The 18,406-nt window shown below is 52.8% G+C and overlaps 2 long non-coding RNA genes across 2 annotated transcripts in view; both read right to left on the reverse strand.

Annotated features, from left to right (window-relative positions):
* Window positions 1-5,539: 5,539 nt before the first annotated feature.
* LOC310884031 overlaps window positions 5,540-18,406 on the reverse strand; it is a 145,999-nt gene continuing 133,132 nt past the window's right edge. Inside the window, exon 2 of the long non-coding RNA XR_014573988.1 lies at window positions 5,540-6,157. This is a non-coding gene — a long non-coding RNA (uncharacterized lncRNA). The remainder of the gene's footprint in view (window positions 6,158-18,406) is intronic.
* LOC310884032 overlaps window positions 7,083-18,406 on the reverse strand; it is a 134,627-nt gene continuing 123,303 nt past the window's right edge. Inside the window, exon 2 of the long non-coding RNA XR_014573989.1 lies at window positions 7,083-9,492. This is a non-coding gene — a long non-coding RNA (uncharacterized lncRNA). The remainder of the gene's footprint in view (window positions 9,493-18,406) is intronic.

Consider the following 18,406-nt stretch of genomic DNA (forward strand, 5'->3'; position numbering starts at 1 on the left):
AAACTATTTACCAAAGAGCCCATCCGACCCTCTACCTCTTCCCCACTTCTATTCATTCTGATACCAATACTAGCCCTTGTCCTAGCCCTCACCACTTGAGCACCACTACCACTCCCATTTCCCCTAGCAGATCTAAACCTCGGAGTTCTCTTCCTAATAGCCATGTCAAGCCTAGCCGTCTACTCAGTCCTATGATCAGGCTGAGCCTCGAACTCAAAATACGCACTAATCGGAGCCCTACGGGCAGTAGCACAGACCATTTCATACGAAGTGACACTGGCCATAATCCTGCTATCAATAATCATACTAAGCGGAAGCTACACACTCAGCTCCTTTGCCGTCGCACAGGAGCCTCTATACTTCATTTTCTCCTCATGACCCCTAGCAATAATATGATACGTATCCACCCTAGCAGAGACAAACCGAGCTCCTTTTGACCTCACAGAGGGTGAATCTGAGCTAGTCTCAGGGTTTAACGTTGAATACGCCGCAGGACCCTTCGCCTTATTCTTCCTAGCTGAATATGCGAACATTATGCTAATAAATACACTTACAGCCATCATATTCCTAAACCCAAGCGCCCTAGGGCCACCCACAGAACTATTCCCCGTCATCCTAGCCACAAAAGTCCTCCTACTATCTTCTGGTTTCTTATGGGTCCGAGCTTCATACCCACGATTCCGATATGACCAACTAATGCACCTACTATGAAAAAACTTCCTACCCCTCACACTAGCTCTGTGCCTCTGACACATCAGCATACCTATCTGCTATGCAGGCCTACCTCCTTACATAAGGAAATGTGCCTGAACTACAAAGGGTCACTATGATAAAGTGAACATAGAGGTATAACAGCCCTCTCATTTCCTGTTGACCTTAGAAAAGTAGGAATTGAACCCACACAAGAGAAATCAAAATTCTCCATACTTCCCTTATTTTATTTTCTAGTAGAGTCAGCTAATCAAGCTATCGGGCCCATACCCCGAAAATGATGGTTTAACCCCCTCCTCTACTAATGAACCCTTACGCGACCCCAATCATAACCTTCAGCCTCATCTTGGGCACCACAATCACAATTTCCAGCAACCACTGAGTTCTGGCCTGGACAGGACTGGAGATCAACGCACTAGCCATCATTCCCCTAATTGCCAAATCCCACCACCCACGAGCAGTAGAAGCCGCAACGAAATACTTCCTAACCCAAGCAGCTGCTTCCGCCCTGGTCCTATTCTCTAGCATAACCAATGCCTGAGTCACCGGCCAATGAGACATCACACAAATAAACCACCCAACCTCCTGTCTACTACTGACAGCAGCAATCGCTATTAAACTGGGCCTAGTGCCATTTCACTTCTGATTCCCAGAAGTACTACAAGGATCGCCACTAATAACAGCCCTGCTACTCTCGACCCTCATAAAATTCCCCCCACTAACCCTGCTCCTACTAACATCCAAATCCCTCGACCCAGCTCTACTCACCGCCATGGCCCTAGCCTCAACAGCACTAGGAGGCTGAATAGGACTGAACCAAACACAAACACGCAAAATCCTAGCCTTCTCGTCCATCTCCCACTTAGGCTGAATCGCCATCATCCTAGTTTACAGCCCCAAATTGGCCTTACTTACCTTCTACCTATACTAGGATGGCCTCTAGCAGGATTTACTCACTGATTCCCACTACTCACTGGGTTTACCCTACACCAAACATGAGCAAAAGCCCACTTCGAGGTAATATTTACAGGAGTAAACCTAACGTTCTTCCCCCAGCACTTCCTAGGCCTAGCAGGAATACCCCGACGATACTCGGACTATCCCGACGCCTACACACTATGAAACACCATTTCCTCCATCGGCTCCCTAATCTCAATAGTAGCCGTAATCATACTAATATTCATCATCTGAGAAGCCTTTCCGGCCAAACGAAAAGTCCTACAACCAGAACTAACTACCACAAACGTTGAATGAATCCACGGCTGCCCTCCCCCATACCATACTTTCGAGGAACCGGCCTTCGTCCAAGTACAAGAAAGGAAGGAATCGAACCCTCACATGCTGGTTTCAAGCCAACTGCATTAACCGCTCATGCTTCTTTCTCATGAGACGTTAGTAAACCAATTACATAGCCTTGTCAAGACTAAATCACAGGTAAAAATCCTGTACATCTCATGTGGCCAACCACTCCCAACTAGGATTCCAAGACGCCTCATCACCCATCATAGAAGAACTCGTTGAATTCCACGACCACGCCCTAATCGTTGCCCTAGCTATCTGCAGCCTAGTTCTCTACCTTTTAGCCCACATACCAACAGAAAAACTCTCGTCCAATGCTGTAGACGCCCAAGAAGTAGAGCTGATCTGGACAATCCTACCTGCTATCGTCCTGGTACTCCTCGCCCTCCCATCCCTACAAATCCTCTACATAATGGACAAAATCGATGAACCAGACCTCACCCTAAAAGCCATCGGCCACCAATGATACTGAAGCTACGAATACACAGACTTCAAAGACCTATCATTCGACTCCTACATAGTGCCCACCCCAGACTTACCCAACGGCCACTTCCGACTGCTAGAAGTTGACCACCGCGTAGTTATCCCAATAGAATCCCCCATCCGCGTGATCATTACTGCAGGAGACGTACTCCACTCCTGAGCAGTCCCAACGCTCGGAGTTAAAACAGACGCAATCCCAGGCCGACTAAACCAAACTTCATTCATTACCACCCGGCCTGGGATTTTTTACGGACAATGCTCAGAAATTTGCGGGGCTAATCACAGCTACATACCCATTGTAGTAGAATCAACCCCACTCCCACATTTCGAGGCCTGATCGTCCCTTCTATCATCATCCTAATCATTAAGAAGCTATGCAACAGCACTAGCCTTTTAAGCTAGCCAAAGAGGGACTTCCCCCTCCTTAATGATATGCCACAGCTTAACCCCGCACCATGATTTTCAATCATAATTATAACCTGATTAACCCTAGCACTCCTCATCCAACCAAAACTACTAGCCTTCACCACAACCAACCCCCCATCAAATAAGACCTCCCTCACTACCAAACCCACACCATGATCCTGACCATGAACCTAAGCTTCTTTGACCAATTTTCCAGCCCCAATCTATTCGGCATCCCCTTAATCCTACTATCCCTACTCTTCCCAGCCCTACTATTCCCGTCCCCAAACAACCGATGAATCAACAACCGCCTTTCTACTATCCAAACATGACTCCTTCACCTAATCACAAAACAACTAATAGTCCCACTCAACAAAAATGGCCACAAATGAGCCATAATATTTACATCCCTAATAATCATACTTCTTACAATCAACCTTCTAGGCCTCCTTCCATATACATTCACCCCAACCACCCAACTATCTATGAACATAGCCCTAGCCTTCCCACTATGGCTCGCCACACTACTAACAGGCCTACGAAACCAACCATCAGCCTCTTTAGCCCACCTATTACCCGAAGGTACCCCTACACCCCTAATCCCCGCACTAATCCTGATCGAAACAACCAGCCTACTAATCCGCCCCCTAGCCCTCGGAGTCCGCCTTACAGCCAACCTTACAGCAGGACACTTACTCATCCAACTCATCTCTACAGCCTCCATTGCATTAATACCCACCCTTCCTGCAGTATCCATCCTAACAATAATCATCCTACTACTCCTAACCATCCTAGAAGTAGCAGTAGCCATAATCCAGGCCTACGTCTTCGTGCTCCTTCTAAGCCTATACTTACAAGAAAACATCTAATGGCACACCAAGCACACTCATACCACATAGTTGACCCAAGCCCTTGACCAGTCTTCGGGGCAGCCGCCGCCCTACTCACAACCTCAGGATTAATCATGTGATTCCACTACAACTCATCCATACTACTAACCCTAGGCCTCATCTCAATACTCCTAGTAATACTCCAATGATGACGAGACATTGTACGAGAAAGCACCTTCCAAGGCCATCACACTCCCACAGTCCAAAAAGGCCTACGATACGGCATAATCCTTTTCATCACATCCGAAGCATTCTTCTTCTTAGGGTTCTTCTGAGCGTTCTTCCACTCGAGCCTGGCCCCAACCCCAGAACTAGGAGGCCAATGACCCCCAACAGGAATTAAACCACTCAACCCGATAGAAGTCCCCCTACTAAACACAGCCATCCTACTAGCCTCAGGCGTTACCGTAACGTGAGCCCATCACAGCATCACAGAAGGAAACCGAAAACACGCCATCCACGCCCTAACCCTAACGATCCTCCTGGGATTCTACTTCACAGCCCTACAAGCAATAGAATACCACGAAGCCCCATTCTCAATCGCCGATAGCGTCTACGGATCTACCTTCTTCGTTGCCACTGGATTCCACGGACTCCACGTAATCATCGGATCCTCCTTCCTGACCGTCTGCCTCTTCCGACTGATCAAGTTCCACTTTACATCAGACCACCACTTCGGATTCGAGGCAGCAGCCTGATACTGACACTTCGTAGACGTCATCTGACTATTCCTCTACATAACCATCTACTGATGAGGATCTTGCTCTTCTAGTATATTAATTACAATTGACTTCCAATCTCTAGAATCTGGTATAAACCCAGAGGAGAGCAATGAACGCACTCATGTTCATATTCGCCCTATCATCAATCCTAAGCGCCGCCCTAACCGCATTAAACTTCTGACTCGCCCAAATAAACCCCGACTCAGAGAAACTCTCACCGTACGAATGTGGATTCGACCCACTTGGATCTGCTCGATTACCATTCTCAGTCCGATTCTTCCTCAGTAGCCATCCTGTTCGTCCTATTCGACCTAGAAATCGCCCTCCTACTCCCCCTGCCATGAGCCGTCCAACTCCAATCCCCCCTAATGACCCTCACCTGAACTGTAGCGATCCTCCTTCTCCTAACACTCGGACTGGCCTACGAGTGAATTCAAGGGGGCCTAGAATGAGCAGAATAACAGAAAGTTAGTCTAACCAAAAAGATAGCTGGTTTCGACCCAGCAGATTACAGCCAACCCTGTAACTTTCTTATGTCGCCCCTACATTTAAGCTTCTACTCAGCCTTCATTTTCAGCGGACTAGGACTAGCCTTCCACCGAACCCACCTAGTATCCGCCCTACTATGCCTTGAAAGCATAATATTATCGATATTCGTAGGCCTATCAATATGATCCATCGAAAACCAAGTCTCCTCATTCACCATGGTACCAATTCTCATGCTAACCTTCTCAGCGTGTGAGGCGGGCACAGGCCTGGCCATCCTAGTAGCCTCCACCCGCACACATGGCTCCGACCATCTACACAACCTAAACCTCCTGCAATGCTAAAAATCATCCTACCCACAATCATACTTCTTCCAACAGCCCTGCTGTCTCCACCAAAATTTCTATGGACTAACACCACCTTATACAGCCTCCTAATCGCTGCCCTAAGCCTACAGTGATTAATCCCAACCTACTACCCCTACAAATTTTTATCCAACTGAACAGGAATTGACCAAATCTCATCCCCCCTCCTAGTACTATCCTGCTGACTACTCCCACTCATAATCATAGCAAGCCAAAACCACCTGCAACAAGAACCCCTACAACGCAAACGAATCTTTATCTCAACCTTAGTCGCAGTCCAGCCATTCATCCTACTAGCCTTTTCCACCACAGAACTAGCACTATTTTACATCTCATTTGAAGCAACCCTCATTCCCACCCTAATCTTAATCACCCGATGGGGGAACCAACCAGAACGCCTAAGCGCTGGCATCTACCTGCTATTCTACACGCTAGTAAGCTCTCTACCCCTGCTAATCACAATCATACACCTATACGTGAAAATTGGCACCCTGCACCTGCCAACCCTACAACTAACCCACCCAACCCTATCCACCTCATGGACAGGAATACTATCAGGTCTAGCACTGCTCATAGCATTCATAGTAAAAGCCCCACTATACGGCCTACACCTCTGACTGCCAAAAGCCCACGTAGAAGCACCCATCGCAGGCTCAATACTCCTCGCCGCCCTACTACTAAAGCTAGGAGGATACGGAATTATACGAGTCACTCTATTTATGGGCCCACTGTCCAACCTCCTGCACTACCCCTTCCTAACCCTGGCCCTATGAGGCGCCCTAATGACTAGCTCAACCTGCCTACGACAGACAGACCTAAAATCACTAATCGCTTATTCATCCGTTAGCCACATAGGCCTAGTTATCGCCGCAGGAATAATCCAAACCCACTGATCATTCTCAGGGGCAATGATCCTAATAATTTCCCATGGACTAACTTCCTCCATACTATTCTGCCTAGCCAACACAAACTATGAACGTACGCACAGCCGAATTCTACTACTCACACGAGGCCTACAACCTCTCCTACCACTCATAGCTACCTGATGATTGCTGGCCAATCTAACAAACATAGCCTTACCCCCAACAACAAACCTCATAGCAGAGCTAACCATTATAATCACCTTATTCAACTGATCTGCCTTCACGATCATCCTAACAGGAATCGCAACCCTACTAACCGCCTCCTACACCTTATTCATACTACTAATGACCCAACGAGGCTCAATCCCCTCCCACATCACATCTATGCAAAACTCAACCACGCGAGAACACCTGCTCATAACACTCCACATTATCCCAATATTCCTCCTAATCCTCAAACCCGAACTGATCTCCGGAATCCCCTCATGCAAGTATAGTTTAAACCAAACATTAGACTGTGATTCTAAGAATAGAAGTTCAAACCTTCTTACCTGCCGAGGGGAGGGTTTAACCAACAAGAGCTGCTAACTCTTACATCTGAGCCTAAAACCTCAGCCCCCTTACTTTTAAAGGATAACAGCAATCCACTGGTCTTAGGAACCACCCATCTTGGTGCAAATCCAAGTAAAAGGAGTGAACCCCACACTACTAATCAACTCCCTCACACTACTCACGCTGACAATCCTCCTAACCCCAATCATCCTGCCATTTCTATTTAAAAACTTTAAAAACACCCCACAAGCCACCACCCGCGCTGTTAAAACCGCATTCCTAATTAGCCTAGCCCCTACAACCGCATTCATCTACTCGGGAGTAGAATCTGTCACCTGCCACTGGGAGTGAAAATTCATTATAAACTTTAAAATCCCCCTGAGCCTAAAAATAGACCAATACTCAATAACATTTCTTCCAATCGCCCTATTTGTAACATGATCAATCCTACAATTCGCCATATGATACATGGCCTCAGAGCCATACGTAACAAAATTTTTCACCTACCTACTGACATTCCTAGTCGCCATACTCCTCCTAACAACCGCAAACAACATATTCCTCCTATTCGTAGGCTGGGAAGGAGTACGAATCATGTCCTTCCTTCTCATCGGCTGATGACAAGGCCGAGCAGATGCCAACACCGCCGCCCTACAAGCCGTAATCTACAACCGAATCGGAGACATCGGACTGATCCTGAGCATAGCATGACTAGCTTCAACATTCAACACCTGAGAGATCCAACAAGCCGTACACCCCCACCAAACCCCAATCCTCCCCCTCATAGGATTAATCCTCGCAGCCGCAGGAAAATCCGCCCAATTTGGACTCCACCCATGACTGCCCGCAGCAATAGAAGGCCCCACCCCAGTATCAGCCCTACTGCACTCCAGTACCATAGTAGTAGCCGGAATCTTCCTGCTCATCCGCATGCACCCCCTGCTAGCCACCAACCAGACAGCCCTAACTGCCTGCCTATGCCTAGGTGCTCTATCAACCCTATTCGCTGCCACATGCGCCCTAACCCAAAATGACATCAAAAAAATCATTGCTTTCTCAACATCCAGCCAACTAGGACTAATAATAGTCACTATCGGACTAAACCTCCCACAACTAGCCTTCCTACACATCTCAACCCATGCCTTCTTTAAAGCCATACTATTCCTATGCTCAGGGTCTATCATCCACAACCTAAACGGAGAACAAGATATCCGAAAGATAGGAGGCCTACAGAAAATACTCCCAGTCACTACTTCCTGCCTAACCATCGGAAACCTGGCGCTGATAGGAACCCCATTCCTAGCCGGATTCTACTCAAAAGACCTCATCATCGAAAGCTTAAACACATCATACCTAAATACTTGAGCCCTACTCCTAACCCTTATAGCCACAGCATTCACCGCAACCTACAGCATCCGCATAACCATCCTAGTCCAAGCTGGACAAACCCGAATCCCCCCAATAGTATCAATAAACGAAAACAACCCACTAATCACCGCCCCCCTAACCCGACTCGCCCTAGGCAGCATTACAGCAGGAATAATCATTACCTCTTTCATCACACCAACCAAAACCCCCCCAATAACCATACCCCTTATCACCAAAACCGCTGCCATCCTCATAACAATCCTAGGAATCATCCTAGCCCTAGAACTATCGAACATAACACACACCCTCACTCACCCCAAACCAAACCCCCTCATAAACTTCTCCTCTGCATTAGGGTACTTCAACCCCCTAGTACACCGATTCTTCTCCAAAAACCTACTAGAAAAGGGACAAAACATTGCCCTACACTTGATCGACCTCTCCTGACTCAAAAAAATAGGGCCAGAGGGCCTTGCTGAACTACAAGTAGCCGCAAGCAAAGCCGCAACCTCAATACACACAGGGCTAATTAAGGCCTACCTAGGATCCTTCGCCCTCTCCATCCTGGTAATAATCCTAATAACACACAGACTCACTAATGGCCCCTAACATCCGCAAATCCCATCCCCTACTAAAAATAATCAACAACTCCCTAATCGACCTACCCGCCCCCTCCAACATCTCTGCCTGATGAAACTTCGGCTCCCTTCTAGCCATCTGCTTAGCCACACAAATCCTAACAGGCCTGCTACTAGCCATACACTACACCGCAGACACTTCACTCGCCTTCTCCTCAGTAGCTCACACATGCCGAGACGTCCAGTACGGATGGCTCATCCGCAACCTCCACGCCAACGGTGCTTCGCTCTTCTTTATCTGCATCTACTTACACATCGGACGAGGCCTCTACTACGGCTCCTACCTATACAAAGAAACCTGAAACACAGGAGTAATCCTCCTACACACCCTAATAGCAACTGCCTTCGTAGGGTATGTCCTACCATGAGGACAAATGTCATTCTGAGGGGCCACCGTAATCACCGACCTATTCTCAGCCATCCCGTACATTGGGCAAACTCTAGTAGAATGAGCCTGAGGAGGATTCTCAGTAGACAATCCAACCTTAACCCGATTCTTCGCCATCCACTTCCTACTGCCCTTCCTAATTGCAGGAATCACCCTAGTCCACCTAACCTTCCTACACGAATCAGGCTCAAATAACCCACTAGGAATCGTATCAGACTGCGACAAAATCCCATTCCACCCATACTTCTCCATTAAAGACAGCTTAGGGCTTACCCTAATAATCACCCCTCTAATAGCACTAGCCCTACTTTCACCGAAACTCCTGGTTCTTGGAATCCTAGTTGGGAGTGGTTGGCCACATGAGATGTACAGGATTTTTACCTGTGATTTAGTCTTGACAAGGCTATGTAATTGGTTTACTAACGTCTCATAAGAAAGAAGCATGAGCGGTTAATGCAGTTGGCTTGAAACCCATCCCCAGTGCTGCCAGTGCACTCTCTGAACTCACTGAAGTGCATTCCCAGTGGTGCCAGTGCACTCTCTGCACTCACTGCACTGCATCCCCAGTGGTGCCAGTGCGCTCTCTGGAGTCACAGCACTGCATCCCCAGTGGTGCCAGTGCACTCGCTGGACTCACTGCAGTGCATCCCCAGTGGTGCCAGTGCACTCTCTGGACTCACTGCACTGCATCCCCAGTGGTGCCAGTGCACTCTCTGGACTCACTGCACTGCATCACCAGTGGTGCCAGTGCACTCTCTGGACTCACTGCAGTGCATCCCCAGTGGTGCCAGTGCACTCTCTGGACTCACTGCACTCCATCCCCAGTGGTGCCAGTGCACTCTCTGGACTCACTGAAGTGCATCCCCAGTGGTGCCAGTGCACTCTCTGCACTCACTGCACTGCATCCACAGTGGTGCCAGTGCGCTCGCTGGAGTCACAGCACTGCATCCCCAGTGGTGCCAGTGCAATCTCTGGACTCACTGCACTGCATCCCCAGTGGTGCCAGTGCACTCTCTGAACTCACTGAAGTGCATCACCAGTGGTGCCATTGCACTCTCTGCACTCACTGCACTGCATCCCCAGTGGTGCCAGTGCACTCACTGGACTGACTGCACTGCATCCCCAGTGGTGCCAGTGCGCTCTCCGGAGTCACAGCACTGCATCCCCAGTGGTGCCAGTGCACTCACTGGACACACTGTACTGCAACACAGGTGGTGCCAGTGCACTCTCTGCACTCACTGCACAGCATCCCCAGTGGTGCCAGTGCATTCACTGGACTCACTGGACTGCATCACCAGTGGTGCCAGTGCACTCTCTGGACTCAATGCACTACATCCCCTGTGGTGCCAGTGCACTCTCTGGACTCACTGCACTGCATCCCCAGTGGTGCCAGTGTACTCTCTGGACTCACATCACTGCATCCCCAGTGGTGCCAGAGCACTCTCTGGACTCACTGCACTGCATCCCCAGTGGTGCCAGTGCACTCTCTGGACTCACTGCACTGTATCCGCAGTGGTGTCAGTGCACTCTCTGTACTCACTGAAGTGCATCCCCAGTGGTGCCAGTGCACTCTCTGGACTCACTGCACTGCATCCCCAGTGGTGCCAGTGCACTCTCTGGACTCACTGCACTGCATCCCCAGTGGTGCCAGTGCAATCTCTGGACTCACTGTAGTGCATCCCCAGTGGTGCCAGTGCACTCTCTGGACTCACTGCACTGCATCCCCAGTGGTGCCAGTGCACTCTCTGGACTCACTGTACTGCATCACCAGTGGTGCCAGTGCACTCTCTGGACTCACAGCAGTGCATCCCCAGTGGTGCCAGTGCACTCTCTGGACTCACTGCAGTGCATCCCCAGTGGTGCCAATGCACTCTCTGGACTCACTGCACTGCATCCCCAGTGGTGCCAGTGAAGTCTCTGGACTCACTGCACTGCATCCCCAGTGGTGCCAATGCACTCTCTGGACTCACTGCACTGCATCCCCAGTGGTGCCAGTGAAGTCTCTGGACTCACTGCACTGCATCCCCACTGCTGCCAGTGCACTCTCTGGACTCACTGCACAGCATCCCCAGTGGTGCCAGTGCACTCTCTGGACTCACTGCACTGCATCCCCAGTGGTGCCAGTGCACTCTCTCGAGTCACTGCACTACATCCCCAGTGGTGCCAGTGCACTCACTGGACTCACTGTACTGCATCATCGGTGGTGCCAGTGCACTCTCTGGACTCACTGCACTGCATCCCCAGTGGTGCCAGTGCACTCTCTGGACTCACTGCACTGCAGGCCCAGTGGTACCAGTCCACTCACTGGACTCACTGTACTGCATCACCAGTGGTGCCAGTGCACTCTCTGGACTCACTGCACTGCATCCCCAGTGGTTCCAGTGCATTCACTGGACTCACTGTACTGCATCCCCAGTGGTGCCAGTGCACTCTCTGGACTCACTGCACTGCATCCCCAGTGGTGCCAGTGAGCTCTCTGGACTCACTGCACTGCATCCCCAGTGGGGCCAGTGTACTCACAGGATTCACTGCACTGCATCCCCAGTGGTGCTAGTGCACTCTCTGGACTCACTGCAGTGCATCCCCAGTGGTGCCAGTGCACTCTCTGGACTCACTGAAGTGCATACTCAGTGGTGCCAGTGCACTCTCTGGGCTCACTGAAGTGCATCCCCAGTGGTGCCAGTACACTCACTGGACTCACTGCACTGCATCCCCAGTGGTGACAGTGCACTCTCTGGACTCACTGCACTGCATCCCCAGTTGTGCCAGTGCACTCTCTGGACTCACTATAGTGCATCCCCAGTGGTGCCAGTGCACTCTCTGGACTCACTGCACTGCATCCCCAGTGGTGCCAGTGCAATCTCTGGACTCACTGCAGTGCATCCCCAGTGGTGCCAGTGCACTCTCTGGACTCACTGCACTGCAGCCCCAGTGGTGCCAGTGCACTCTCTGGACTCACTGCACTGCATCCCCAGTGGTGCCAGTGCACTCTCTGGACTCACTGCACTGCATCCCCAGTGGTGCCAGTGCACTCTCTGGACTCACTGCACTGCATCCCCAGTGGTGCCAGTGCGCTCTCTGGAGTCACAGCACTGCATCCCAAGTGGTGCCAGTGCAATCTCTGGACTCACTGCACTGCATCCCCAGTGGTGCCAGTGCACTCTCTGGACTCACTGAAGTGCATCCCCATTGGTGCCATTGCACTCTCTGCACTCACTGCACTGCATCCCCAGTGTTGCCAGTGCACTCACTGGACTGACTGCACTGCATCCCCAGTGGTGCCAGTGCGCTCTCCGGAGTCACAGCACTGCATCCCCAGTGGTGCCAGTGCACTCACTGGACACACTGTACTGCATCACAGGTGGTGCCAGTGCACTCTCTGCACTCACTGCACAGCATCCCCAGTGGTGCCAGTGCATTCACTGGACTCACTGCACTGCATCCCCAGTGGTGCCAGTGCACTCTCTGGACTCACTGCACTGCATCCCCAGTGGTGCCAGTGCACTCTCTGGACTCACTGCACTGCAACCCCAGTGGTGCCAGTGCAGTCTCTGGACTCACTGCAGTGCATCCCCAGTGGTGCCAGAGCACTCTCTAGACTCACTGCACTGCATCCCCAGTGGTGCCAGTGCACTCTCTGGACTCACTGCACCGCATCCCCAGTGGTGTCAGTACACTCTCTGGACTCACTGAAGTGCATCCCCAGTGGTGCCAGTGCACTCTCTGGACTCACTAAACTGCATCACCAGTGGTGCCAGTGCACTCTCTGGAATCACTGCACTGCATCCCCAGTGGTGCCAGTGCAATCTCTGGACTCACTGTAGTGCATCCCCAGTGGTGCCAGTGCTCTCTCTGGACTCACTGCACTGCATCCCCAGTGGTGCCAGTGCACTCTCTGGACTCACTGCAGTGCATCCCCAGTGGTGCCAGTGCACTCTCTGGACTCACTGCACTGCATCCCCAGTGGTGCCAGTGCACTCTCTGCACTCACTGCACTGCATTCCCAGTGGTGCCAGTGAAGTCTCTGGACTCACTGCACTGCATCCCCAGTGGTGCCAGTGCACTCTCTGGACTCACTGCACTGCATCCCCAGTGCTGCCAGTGCACTCTCTGGACTCACTGCATTGCATTCCCAGTGGTGCCAGTGCACTCTCTCGAGTCACTGCACTACATCCCCAGTGGTGCCAGTGCACTCACTGGACTCACTGTACTGCATCATCCATGGTGCCAGTGCACTCTCTGGACTCACTTCACTGCATCCCCAGTGGTGCCAGTGCACTCTCTGGAATCACTGCACTGCAGGCCCAGTGGTACCAGTGCACTCACTGGACTCACTGTACTGCATCACCAGTGGTGCCAGTGCACTCTCTGGACTCACTGCACTGCATCCCCAGTGGTTCCAGTGCATTCACTGGACTCACTGTACTGCATCTCCAGTGGTGCCAGTGCACTCTCTGGACTCACTGCACTGCATCCCCAGTGGTGCCAGTGAGCTCTCTGGACTCACTGCTCTGCATCCCCAGTGGTGCCAGTGTACTCACAGGATTCACTGCACTGCATCTCCAGTGGTTCTAGTGCACTCTCTGGACTCACTGCAGTGCATCCCCAGTAGTGCCAGTGCACTCTCTGGACTCACTGAAGTGCATTCTCAGTGGTGCCAGTGCTTTCTCTGGGCTCACTGAAGTGCATCCCCAGTGGTGCCAGTACACTCACTGGACTCACTGCACTGCATCCCCAGTGGTGCCAGTGCACTCTCTGGACTCACTGCACTGCATCCCCAGTGGTGCCAGTGCACTCTCTGGACTCACTGTAGTGCATCCCCAGTGGTGCCAGTGCACTCTCTGGACTCACTGCAGTGCATCCCCAGTGGTGCCAGTGCACTCTCTGTACTCACTTCACTGCATCCCCAGTGGTGCCAGTGCACTCTCTGGACTCACTGCACTGCATCCCCAGTGGTGCCAGTGAAGTCTTTGGACTCACTGCACTGCATCCCCAGTGTTGCCAGTGCACTCTGTGGAGTCACTCAAGTGCATCCCCAGTGGTGCCAGTGCACTCTCTGGACTCACTGCACTGCATCCCCAGTGGTGCCAGTGCACTCTCTGGACTCACTGTACTGCATCCCCACTGGTGCCAGTGCACTATGTGGACTCACTGTACTGCATCTCCAGTGGTGACAGTGCACTCTCTGGACTCACTGAAGTGCATCCCCAGTGGTGCCAGTGCACTCTCTGGACTCACTGCAGTGCATCCCCAGTGGTGCCAGTGCACTCTCTGGTCTCACTGCACTGCATCCCCAGTGGTGCCAGTGCAGTCTCTGGACTCACTGCACTGCATCCCCAGTGGTGCCAGTGCACTGTCTGGACTCACTGCAGTGCATCCCCAGTGGTGTCAGTGCACTCTCTGGACTCACTGTACTGCACCCCCAGTGGTGCCAGTGCACTCACTGGACTGACTGCAGTGCATCCCCAGTGGTGCCAGTGCACTCTCTGGACTCACTGCACTGCATCAGAGGTGGTGCCAGTGCACTCTCTGGACTCACTGCAGTGAATCCCCGGTGGTGCCAGTGTACTCTCTGCAGTCACTGCACTGCATCCCCAGTGGTGCCAGTGCACTCACTGGACTCACTGGACTGCATCCCCAGTGGTGCCAGTGAACTCTCTGGACTCACTGCACTGCATCCCCAGTGGTGCCAGTGCACTCTCTGGACTCACTGCAGTGCATCCCCAGTGGTGCCAGAGCACTCTCTGGACTCACTGCACTGCATCCCCAATGGTGCCAGTGCACTCTCTGGACTCAGTGCACTGCATCCCCAGTGGTGCCAGTGCAATCTCTGGACTCACTGTAGTGCATCCCCAGTGGTGCCAGTGCACTCTCTGGACTCACTGCAGTGCATCCCCAGTGGTGCCAGTGCACTCTCTGGACTCACTGTACTGCATCCCCAGTGGTGCCAGTGCACTCTCTGGACTCACTGCAGTGCATCCCCAGTTGTGCCAGTGCACTCTCTGGACTCACTGCACTGCAGCCCCGGTGGTGCCAGTGCAATCTCTGGACTCACTGCAGTGCATCCCCAGTGGTGCCAGTGCACTCTCTGGACTCACTGCACTGCATCTCCAGTTTTGCCAGTGAAGTCTTTGGACTCACTGCACTGCATCCCCAGTGGTGCCAGTGCACTCTCTGGAGTCACTGAAGTGCATCCCCAGTGGTGCCAGTGCACTCTCTGGACTCACTTCACTGCATGCCCAGTGGTGCCACTGCACTCTCTGGACTCACTGTACTGCATCCCCACTGGTACCAGTGCACTCTGTGGACTCACTGTACTGCATCCCCAGTGGTGCCAGTGCACTCTCTGGACTCACTGCACTGCATCCCCAGTGGTGCCAGTGCACTCTCTGGACTCACTGCAGTGCATCCCCAGTGGTGCCAGTGCACTCTCTGGAATCACTGCACTGCATCCCCAGTGGTGCCAGTGCACTCTCTGGACTCACTGCAGTGCATCCACAGTGGTGCCAGTGCACTCACTGGACTCACTGCATTGCATTCCCTCTGGTGCCAGTGCACTCTCTGGACTCACTGCACTGCATCCCCAGTGGTGCCAGTGCACTCTCTGGACTCACTGCACTGCATCCCCAGTGGTGCCAGTGCATTCTCTGGCCTCACTGCAGTGCATCACCAGTGGTGCCAGTGCACTCTCTGGACTCACTGCACTGCATCCCCAGTGGTGCCAGTGCAATCTCTGGACTCACTGTAGTGCATCCCCAGTGGTGCCAGTGCTCTCTCTGGACTCACTGCACTGCATCCCCAGTGGTGCCAGTGCACTCTCTGGATTCACTGCAGTGCATCCCCAGTGGTGCCAGTGCACTCTCTGGACTCACTGCACTGCATCCCCAGTGGTGCCAGTGCACTCTCTGCACTCACTGCACTGCATTCCCAGTGGTGCCAGTGAAGTCTCTGGACTCACTGCACTGCATCCCCAGTGGTGCCAGTGCACTCTCTGGACTCACTGCACTGCATCCCCAGTGCTGCCAGTGCACTCTCTGGACTCACTGCATTGCATTCCCAGTGGTGCCAGTGCACTCTCTCGAGTCACTGCACTACATCCCCAGTGGTGCCAGTGCACTCACTGGACTCACTGTACTGCATCATCGGTGGTGCCAGTGTACTCTCTGCAGTCACTGCACTGCATCCCCAGTGGTGCCAGTGCACTCTCTGCACTCACTGCACTGCATTCCCAGTGGTGCCAGTGAAGTCTCTGGACTCACTGCACTGCATCCCCAGTGGTGCCAGTGCACTCTCTGGACTCACTGCACTGCATCCCCAGTGCTGCCAGTGCACTCTCTGGACTCACTGCATTGCATTCCCAGTGGTGCCAGTGCACTCTCTCGAGTCACTGCACTACATCCCCAGTGGTGCCAGTGCACTCACTGGACTCACTGTACTGCATCATCGGTGGTGCCAGTGTACTCTCTGCAGTCACTGCACTGCATCCCCAGTGGTGCCAGTGCACTCACTGGACTCACTGCACTGCATCCCCAGTGGTTCCAGTGCATTCACTGGACTCACTGTACTGCATCCCCAGTGGTGCCAGTGCACTCTCTGGACTCACTGCACTGCATCCCCAGTGGTGCCAGTGAACTCTCTGGACTCACTGCACTGCATCCCCAGTGGTGCCAGTGCACTCTCTGGACTCACTGCAGTGCATCCCCAGTGGTGCCAGAGCACTCTCTGGACTCACTGCACTGCATCCCCAGTGGTGCCAGTGCACTCTCTGGACTCAGTGCACTGCATCCCCAGTGGTGCCAGTGCAATCTCTGGACTCACTGTAGTGCATCCCCAGTGGTGCCAGTGCACTCTCTGGACTCACTGCAGTGCATCCCCAGTGGTGCCAGTGCACTCTCTGGACTCACTGTACTGCATCACCAGTGGTGCCAGTGCACTCTCTGGACTCACTGCAGTGCATCCCCAGTTGTGCCAGTGCACTCTCTGGACTCACTGCACTGCAGCCCCGGTGGTGCCAGTGCAATCTCTGGACTCACTGCAGTGCATCCCCAGTGGTGCCAGTGCACTCTCTGGACTCACTGCACTGCATCTCCAGTTTTGCCAGTGAAGTCTTTGGACTCACTGCACTGCATCCCCAGTGGTGCCAGTGCACTCTCTGGAGTCACTGAAGTGCATCCCCAGTGGTGCCAGTGCACTCTCTGGACTCACTTCACTGCATGCCCAGTGGTGCCACTGCACTCTCTGGACTCACTGTACTGCATCCCCACTGGTACCAGTGCACTCTGTGGACTCACTGTACTGCATCCCCAGTGGTGCCAGTGCACTCTCTGGACTCACTGCACTGCATCCCCAGTGGTGCCAGTGCACTCTCTGGACTCACTGCACTGCATCCCCAGTGGTGCCAGTGCACTCTCTGGAATCACTGCACTGCATCCCCAGTGGTGCCAGTGCACTCTCTGGACTCACTGCAGTGCATCCCCAGTGGTGCCAGTGCACTCACTGGACTCACTGCATTGCATTCCCTCTGGTGCCAGTGCACTCTCTGGACTCACTGCACTGCATCCCCAGTGGTGCCAGTGCACTCTCTGGACTCACTGCACTGCATCCCCAGTGGTGCCAGTGCATTCTCTGGCCTCACTGCAGTGCATCACCAGTGGTGCCAGTGCACTCTCTGGACTCACTGAGGTGCATCCCCAGTGGTGCCAGTGCACGCTCTGGACTCACCGCACCGCATCCCCAGTGGTGCCAGTGCACTCTCTGGAGTAACTGCACTGCATCCCCAGTGGTGCCAGTGCACTCTCTGGACTCACTGCACTGCATCCCCAGTGTTCACAGTGCACTCTCTGCACTCACTACACTGCATCCCCAGTGGTGCCAGTGCACTCTCTGGACTCACTGCACTGCATCCCCAGTGGTGCCAGTGCACTCTGTGGACTCACTGCACTGCATCCCCAGTGCTGCCAGTGCACTCTCTGGACTCACTGCACTGCATCCCCAGTGGTGCCAGTGCACTCTCTGGACTCACTGCACTGCATCCCCAGTGGAGCCCGTGCACTCTCTGGACTCACTGAAGTGCATCCCCAGTGGTGCCAGTGCACTCTCTGGACTCACTGCAGTGCATCCCCGTTGGTGCCAGTGCACTCTCTGGACTCACTACAGTGCATCCCCAGTGGTGCCAGTGCACTCTCTGGACTCACTGCACTGCATCCCAAGTGGTACCAGTGCACTCTCTGGACTCA

This window comes from Anser anser (genome assembly GCF_964211835.1).
Source record: "Anser anser genome assembly, chromosome: 19".
Lineage (NCBI taxonomy): Eukaryota > Metazoa > Chordata > Aves > Anseriformes > Anatidae > Anser > Anser anser.